Here is a 10,020-nt window from a genome sequence, read left to right on the forward strand (position 1 = left end):
CAGGCAGTTTACCCATATAGCACGTGGCTGTATGCTCTGTTCATGGTGTGATGTTTGATATAGTGTATAAAAGCCCAGGAGCAGAGGCTATAAAGTGTGGTGCCACAGTAATTTAGTGATTATAAGAATAAAGGATTAAAATAAATATACAGTACCTTGTGAGAAGAAATAAGACAGACTGAGCTTCACAATCTACTGTGTTCTCATTCTTAATCATCTGGAAGTTGAAGGGCTTCCAAAAGCACAGGACTTTGCTACCTTTTCTGACCCATAGTCTGTCCCCACATTCTCTCCAAAAAGACACATTTTTTGCTGTGTAGCCTTTTGTTGTGACAGTGCTTTGACTCCTTTTTAACATACAAAAAACTCTATGCTTGGTATAGAGAAATCAGATTGAAGGATGGTAATGGGATTTGATTCTCAAAGGATCTTAGTCTGTAGTATCATTCTGAGCTTCACGAGGCTTGTGCACTAGAAAAGACAGAAACTAGAAAACCAACTTGGTCTGTGCTAACTTTGGGGTTACACTTAACTAATGTAATAGATACTCTTTTAAATAGTAACATAACACCCCACACACCCTACTGAAGTTCAGCAATATTCTTGTATGTGGAGGGAAAGCAATAGATACACTTAATAAAGAATTTTCTTAAATAAGGAAGCCAACATAAAAACTAATAGTTGAGATAAACATTTTCCCATTCAAATACAGAGTTTAGTTATACTAATGAAATTCTAGTGCATTTTTTTCTATGTGAACTTGGTATTTTATATCAACTTGACTGTGTCCTGAAGCCAGACTAGAAATCTATCAATAAATGCATTTGTCATGTGCTTTTAAAATACACACCTTAAGCTTATTTGGATTACATTAATACACTACTACAGATATACAGAAATGTGTCATGTGAAGGCAGGGAAGTATTGACCACCTACACCGGAGAGCATTAAAAATAAATTAAGAAAGGAAAAGATAAGTACAGAGAAGGATTTTTGTATGTCCAAGTTCATGCAGCTTGGCAGGGAGCTGATCTGTCTGATCTGTCCTCTGCTCTCCTACACAGAGAACCATATATTATCCCTCAGTACTAACAACACAAACAAGTATATCATTATGACTTCTCATTATAGTCCCAGAGAGACTTTCTGTCAACTGTGATTTCACATTCTTTTGATCTGAAATATATTAATTTACTTCCTTTTGGTTGTAAAGCATGTTTTACTGGCATTATACTGACTTCTGTTTATTTATTTACCTTATTATTCATTTACCTATGTTACTATTTTTCACGTTAGTTTGACTCACATGAATAATTTTACTGTAAAATTGTTCAAACCCATTGTACCTAACCCTTCCTGTCAAAATGTACACTTCCAGCTGGTTTTGAAAACCAGACAAGAAAATGTTCATTCAACTCAAAACGCTCCATAATGCAAAAGGTATAAAAACTGGCAAAGTATATGTTACTTTAATTACCAGGTCAAGACGGTGGTTTGCAAAGATCATGACTTCTTAACAGACATTAATGTAGAAAACAACCAAGATACACAGCAAATAATGAAATATACATTAATAGTTCAGTAATTTGTGTTATCAGAAAAAATGTTACAGGTATATAAGGAAAAAATTTAAAAAAAATGTTATAACTAATTAAAATCATTTAAATAAGTCTTGTTTTCTTATTTTCATAATACTTAAATATTTGGGTTAGTAGTTGATCAGAATTCTAACAATAAGAAATGAAGGGTGATGGTGAAAAAAGGGGGAGAGGGAAATGATATGATAGTGAATTTCAAGAAATCAGCCACATACGTTGTTGATGTCAACGAAACTATTTGGGCTAGCTTCTGGTTTAGTCAGCCTCAGAAAGTGGCCCACCATCAACTTCAGCAGGACGTTGTGACAATGTATTTCACAGGTGATTAGACCCCACATGTGCAATATCCTTAGGGCATTATATTACCTGCAAGCAATGGCTAAGAGATGGAAGAGGCAAAATCAAATAGAGCTGGGCAGAGCAGGCATTTGCACTTAAGTAAAGAAAGTAGTTTCATTATGTGCTTTACTACAATGCTAAGAACTGTGCAAAAAGCACATGGTGGTGCTACAAAATGCATAGGTCCTGAGTTCAATGCGTTATTTAGGTTGGTGCTGAAGGAGCTGTAAAAGGAGCACAGAGATGGAAGGGGCTGAGAGCGCCAGAACACTTCTGTTAACCTATTAACTCACAGCCCCCAAGGGCTTGTTCATCATGGTGCCTATCAAAGTGTCAGTCTCCTCTATTACCTCTTCCTTCAGAAGAGGTCTGTCTATCATTGTCATGCTCTTCTAGCAGGATTATCCATCATTTTGGGTGAAGCCAAATCATTCATTTTCATGGCTGTCTCTGTTAGCAAGTCAGGAAGAAAAAAAAAGTGTTTTATTCAACAAAAGAAAAATGATGGAATTGCCCTCTTAATCATTTTCTTTTATTACTTAATCCAAAAGGTTGGGAGGAGGCTCTGCAGTTTATTATAGCAGCAGTCACTGACACCATTACATTTCAGGGTGTAGCAATATGTCCTGCTTTTCAGCAGCTTATAAAACTAGCCATAAACATTAACTCCAGGCAAGAGTTTGTCATACTGTACCCATGGCTCTTGCTCAGAGTGATTGATTTGATTTGTTTTTAATTAAAATTGATTCACAGCACTAATTGACTCCTATATTAGTACTGTGGTACCCCTTCCAGGTTTCCTGTTCAGACCTGAGGTAGGTTGAGTACTAGAAATCGTGGTGGGTACTTCCGAACTGCAGCCTGGCTCTCCTGGAAGCTGCGTGCTGCTGGAACAAGCATGCACAGAGATACCATAAATTTTGGTAGAGGCTTTACAAATGACACTTTTGGTGAAATGTTAGGCTCAGTTAACTCTAAAGTTATGTCTTGTGGGTGGCAAGACTACACAGGACACACACTACTTACAAAAAAAAAATATAAAAAAAAATTGCAAAACCAAAGAAAAATAGTCATACTGTTAACCCTCACCAGCTTCAGCCATACAATAAATTGAACAGAGCAATACTAGGTGAATCTTCTAGCAGCTTGGACAAAATTTATTTCAGCTGTCTGCTGTTCTAACATAACTTTAGTAGATATGGAATAAATAAAAGTACCAGAAGATTCTCCATATTAAAATATATCTTTCAGAAAGATCTATTAAATAAGTCAAAAAGCCCTACCTGCAACCATTTCCATGTTAATGTCCTGTAAAAGTCAGCCGCTGGCTCCTGAGAATTTACAAAGGTAAGTAGTTTTGGTAAAGCAAAATTTATGAAGTTTGCCTTTTTTTTTTTTTTTTTTTTTTTTGGTATTTGTGATTTATCCTTGGATTACTCTTGGTTGAATAAATCCTCATCAGCTGTTCATTTCTCCGAGTATCCTCATGTTGATTGCTCTAATCCCAGCAAATTGAGATCATGTTGCAATGATTCTTTCACTGACAAGCACTAGGTTTGCCTCTCCTCACCTCTACCTTGGCTGTCTATTTTCATGGAAATTTTAGCAACCTAACTTTCAGATGACCTCTCCCATGTTAGATTTGGTAAAACCTACGTGTTCGGAATTTATTAGGCATAGGTAGGCAAGGAAGTTAAAACTGACTCAGAATAGTCATGGATAAAATACTAAAGTGGGCTGACAATGTGGTGGCTGCAACCGCAGAGAAAAAGTTAACTCATTTTAGTAGGGCATAAAATATTAGAACAGTGTGGCTCAGGATAAACTCATACCAAAGGCAGTCTTGTGAATGACAGGTGGCAGCATACTCTAAATCTGGGGCAAATCCCTTCTTCTAACATGGCCTGATCCAAAGACTGTTGAGATATGTGGGAATCATTCTTTTGACTTCACTGGGATTTGGATTGGACTGCTGGGGATAGAAAGAGATACTGAATAAGTCTACATTTTATTTGAGGTAAACTCTCATCACACTCCTAGCCAGCTGGGCACAAGTCAGCTCCAGAGCAGAGCCACAGTTAGCATGGCACTGAGCCCGGGCTAGTAAGGCCAGCTGAAAGGCAGGGTATATTATCTCGCTCAGCACTGTACTGCTGCAGCCATAAGGCTCCTGGCCAGCTTGGCACTTCAGCAGAATAAACATCACATCTGCCTGGCAAAGCGCTCCAACATCTGCCTGAAAGATCCCATATAAATACACCCATTGCTGAGCAGTAATGGTCATGGCATATTCCTTATGAAATAAAATGTGACTGCATTACAAAAGCCCCTAAACATTTACACAGAACTAGAGCTCAAGAAATAATTGCTTGGCTAATTCTTAATAGTCTGGAAGTGTCTTATTACTCTACGGTGTCAATTGCTTGAGTACTACTAAAGAAGACACTTCAGAAACTTGGAGTGCCTACTCATGATCACACTTTCAAAAGCCGTATTTGTCAGCGATGGCCATAAGTGGTTTCAGGATAATTGTGCTAACCTAATAAAACCATATGTCAAATTCCATAGAATCCGTGAAAATCAACCAGCACATTTAAAATACAGAATTAGGATCTTTGGGACTGATACTTGCACATTCACCTTTGCAGGTTCCCTTTTTCACCCAGGAATGCATATAATTCAGTCTGACAGACATTCATTCTATAGCCTTATTAAAGTATCCCTAATGAGTCTTACTATGAAGGAGCTGATAATACAGGCTGTAATCTCTGAGTCCCAGTCCCTTCACATTCCTTTCAGTGGATAGTAAAGAGGTTCCTTCTTCTACAGATATTCGCTGGTACCCGAAGGGATCCAGCCTACCCATTTGAACCCCAGGTCATCTGCATTCCAGCACTACATATTTCCCAGAAGAACCACCAGCAGTTTCTGTCTTGCTTCTGGAATAGGCTTTTATTTTCTATTGCTCTATCAATTGCAAATTTTTGTCTTGGTAATTGGATATTTGAACATTACAATGCTAATCCAGACCAGTTCTTAATTTTTCTCTACAGTGCATATGGTCTTCCAATACAAATTCAGTTAAAGCATTCTGAGCAAGTGCACACCTTGCAAAGAATCCCTAAATTTTAAGGAGTCTACCGTGGAGTTAGTTCTCTACAATCTGCCCTTAGCTAAAAATTATTATTATTTTTTCAGAGATTACTGAAACATTTGGAATGGTTTCAATCTGTCAAAATTCCATATGCTTTCATTACTTTATTCCTTATTCTTTCATTACATTTTTCCCTATGCTTTCATTACTTTTACCCAGGTAAACCTCAATAGTACCTACATAGTAAAAAGCTCACCAAATTCATTATCCAATTTTGACAGTAGAATGTTGATCTCAGAGTTTGCACTGGTTTTGTCTACCATGCCCAAATACAGTTTATCAGCAGGACTGTAAATATTCAAGGAATTTAAGCCCTGAACAACAGCAACAAAAATCTGATCTATTTCAAAAACTTAGTTTTTCCCTGCATAGCAGTATAGTAAATCTAAAGCAGATGGAACCAGATAAAGAAGTGGATTGAGGACAATGAGGCAAAGCAGCACAGAAGTTAGCTAAACACACCTGTATTCACTGAGCATACGGACCATGCCCCCGACAGCAGCAGAAAGTGAAGATTCGCCTAAATTTTCCAGAATTGTTGCCAATCCTAGAAAAGTGTAATTCCCAGCTCCAATTTTGGGATGACAATCTGAGAAACAGGATTCTGCTTCAGGGTAATAGGATCTGATCTGCTGTTAGGTAACTTATTAAAGAAAGTCAGAAGAGTAGGAATTTGTGCTCACTCATACGACAAAAGGCAGAAACATCATGGGATAGATGCTAGGTGAATTGGTAGAGGCCACACCGAGTCAGTTGTGGTGTCAGTGTGGAGAATTTTCCCACACTTCGGGTTCCAAAATCTGCACTCTCAGGGACAGCCCAGATTATCTATAATTATCCTACACGTATGGTATGCACAACAAAATCCATTTTGCTCTTGACCTTTAGCCTCACAACGAAATACAGCAGTTCTTTTAGGAATACCACTTTAAATTTGTCTTTCCAGTGAAGTAGTAGGTGTTGGACTGCAGCTGGGATAAATGTTAGGAAATTCATCTTGGACATTTTTGTAAGAGAGATCTCATGAGAGATTTGGTTCTCTTTAAAATGAAAAAAAAAAAAAAAAAAAATCTTTAGAAAAGCCTCTCTGAGCCAGGGGCATATATTAGCCCTCATATTCAGAAGACACTAATTCTGCCCTGCAGCACTACGATTCTCCAGCACCTTGAGAAAATCAACTGCTCATCAGAAAGGAATTCCCATCTGCAGCTGTAGCAGGATTGAGAAGTGTTACACAAGGATTTACCAGCCACACATCCCATGCATAAGATCCCTGGTGGAACAGTTCCTACCAAATATAGGTGTTCTGCTACAGAGAAAAGTAGCAAACAAAACCAAAATAAAGAAAACTGATTCAGGGTCTAATTTTCTGGACTAACTCAGTGGTTTCCATAACCCATGGAAAAAAAGATACATTACAAGAATAGCCTTAAAAGCTACTCTCTCTAAAACAAAACAAGTTTTTTTAAAAAACAAACAAACAAACAACTACAGATCATAAAAACGAGAGATATATTCATTCTTTCCTCTTTTGAAACCACAATTTAGTGTGTGAGAGCAGGGATGAATGTGGCCAGAGGGGACTACCTAATTTAAACTATAGTCAAAAGAAATCAAGGCTTCCCATATGTAGAAGACATCCTCAGTGATGCCCCTTATTCTAAATGCAGAATCGGTCAAGTTTATGAACAACAGACAGCTGAAAAAGCAAACATTTTCTTTATTTTTAAGTACAAACTGAGCACTACATTGCCAGAAATTTTATAACAATTAGAGGCACTGCACATCAATGAAGCTTTATTTTTTTTTTTTTTCCTTTTTTGAACAGACTTAATGAAGGGAACAAAACCTCTATTTTACAAATATGCTTAAAACTGAGTTTCCTTCCTAGGTGTGAACCAAAAAATCAAGAGAGTTGATTCCCTCTCTCCCCAACGTTTCACCCCGTACTTCAGAAAGAATTAAAAATGGAAATCAGAGGAAATATTATTCTGAGCCATAAGCCTCACTCTTTATACCCTGCCCTAGACAATGTGGGGCTTTGTATATGCCCCATATTCAGGTCTGATAGAACATACAGCCCTTATACATCTAATAATCTCATGAACAGGTATCATAGAGGGAGAAGGAAAATGTGTTCTCCAGCCTTCAATTTATCAGCCCAATAACCAGATAATACAGCAGCAGCACAAGTACATTTCTAGTTTTTTTTTTTTTTTTTTTTTTTTCCTCGTGTTTTTGCAAATACAAGTAACAATTATTGAGTTGGATGCAAGGAGCTTATAAAAGCACAATGAGAACAATTAGATCCCTGATCTGACACACAGGGTGCAGTATCAGTACACGCTGATCGTTGCACACCTGAGCAACCATGCTCCCATCGTTGAAAAATTACCCGTCTCCATGCAGAAAGCACAGTTAACAGCCATGCTGACAACAGGGGTTGGAAAAGTATACTCAGTGACACTCCCCTGGGCAGACTGTGGAAAATCTCTATAAAAATTAAGGGAGGGGAAAGACCTCTGTGAGAACTGTGCTTCTACAGCTGCTCCAAAGCAAATCAAAGCTCTTGCTGCCTTCAAGGGAGATTTGCTCTACTGTTTCAAAGCTCCTCTGTTCTCCTCTCAAATGCTCTTTGAGAGCATTCTTTGCAGAAGGCTCTAAAGCATTGTCCTTTTCGAAGTGAAAATATAAGGCCCTATATTAAATTATTTTCTTCCAGAACCCCATCTTAGCGTGGTCTTTTCCTCCTCATTGTCACATTCTATTTTCTTCTTAGTATCTGTTTTTATTTCTTTTACCCTCCTTTAAATTATTTTATTTCAGTATTGTTTTTACACAGTAACCCTAGTTGTATTTTACTGTCATTCATTTTTACTGCATCATATAACACCCCATGAAATCATTTTATACAACACTTGGGTATAGCTACACATAATACTTAGATTACATTCATTTTCCCTCTCATCTTGTATTCTGCTTTCAACACTGCAATGCACGGTGATTGTCAATGGGAGGATTTCCAGTGACTTAGCTGAAGCTGGATAATGCCCTTTACTGCTGAGCATGTGTTTTACTTTCTTATTTTATTTAACTCTACAGAATGTCATCAAAAATAACCAACCAACCAACCCCAGCCTTCTATTCTCTAAGCAAGGTGTAATTTCTCTTTTTAAAAAGGGATTTACTTTCTTTGTTGTTAATGTTGTATTGATGGCATGGAAAGATTAAAAAAATAGCCTCCTTTCCTCCCCCTCCCCCCCCCTTTTTTTTTTCTTAAATAGCAGTAATTGTAAATTTATGTCATTTTTCAAGTAAAAAAACAGCAAATTCTGGGAACCACTTAGTTACTTCACATTGCAATAGTTTGTTTTTTCAAATTTTGGAGGCCTCCAATTCAATATTCATTGTCAAACAAGCCCTGGTCTTTTGATCACTCTATAATGCATAACTATAGATGAATTTGTATCTTATGCACTGATGGATGTGTGTGCATGCACTGATATATTTGTATGCAGACACGTTTATACATTTATATTCTTGTCTCACACTGATTTCAATTTTTTACTTTGTGTTATTACTTCTTTTCACTTGGTCAACAACAAAAAAAAAAAGGTAACTGTTTGCAGGAAAAGGAGGAGATGCAAGTAACTACAGTAATCACCTACTTTAGGACCAGCACTTTAAAAAATAAAAAAGTAGAGTTTTTTCAGACATCTCCACTGCTAAAAGTATGACTTAGAGCTCAGAACATTTTCTAGCTGTCAGACTTCAACCTGTTATTTTCTGCTGTGCAGATTTTTACTGTCAGCCTCCCAGTGTGCTTTTCAGAGGGCTACTAGAGGAAGGTGTGCTGGGCGGTAAGACACAAGGAATTGTTTTTTTTAAATATAATTCTAAAAACCAAACCAAACAAAACACAACAAAAAACACCTTACCTTAAGAAACAATTAATTGCCTCCTTCTCAAATACAGTTGAAAATTAAGTGGGTTTGTGCCAGCAATACTCTAAAATTGTGAGGTCACCATGAGACCTTGGAGTTGGACTTGATGATCCTTGTGGGTCCCTTTCAACTCAGATATTCTAGGATTCTGTGAAAACCAGATTCATGGATGTGATTCATGAAGACTCACACAGATCTTGGTATTTAAACTTTTTTTGGACATAACAAGCCAGCTGTGAATATCTTCTGTGAATATCTTCTGTGTCTTTCACAACACTTTGATCTGGGAGGGGCAAGAGGCAGCTCCACTAGAAGAGCTAGGCTCTGGGCATGCTTATAGGCTTTTTGTTTCTCAAAACAGAAGACATAAAAGAGATCATTTTCTGCCTTATAATCATGCAGGGTCAGCACCATTAGTACTCATCTACTTCAAGGACTACCACTGAAAACAGCTAGACCATGTTGAAATCAGGACACTAGAGTGTGTCTTGTGCATCCACTGTAATTTAGAATACAAACTACATACCAAAGGCTGTGAAGGGGAAAAGTAGTGTTAAAAAAAAAAATAAATAAAAATCAGAACCTTATGCCTTGAACAGACAAAAAGCAGGCAACTTGATTTCAGCTAATAACCCCATTCCTTCATTAACCTTTATTCTTTTTTATTAGGAGTCCTGGCACCATGACTCTGAGCTGAGCCCAGCAGGCTGCCCAGGCAATGACATTTCAGAGACTGGCAAAGCAGCACAGTCCATGTCAGCTTAACACTATCTTGAGGTTTTGTCACTCACAGTGGGAAGAAAGCTGGCCAGTTCCTTTTGTATTTCTGAGAGGAAGCCGAACAAAAAACAGGGAGGTGGGGAATTGATAACTTGATTACAAAGAGAAAACAGACTGAAAAATTGACATTTCAATAATCTGGGAAGCAGTGACTGCATTTTATGCAAAATATTAGATTATATATTTTTTCTCTAATCAACAGAGA

This window comes from Oxyura jamaicensis, chromosome 9, assembly GCF_011077185.1.
Source record: "Oxyura jamaicensis isolate SHBP4307 breed ruddy duck chromosome 9, BPBGC_Ojam_1.0, whole genome shotgun sequence".
NCBI classification, from domain to species: domain Eukaryota; kingdom Metazoa; phylum Chordata; class Aves; order Anseriformes; family Anatidae; genus Oxyura; species Oxyura jamaicensis.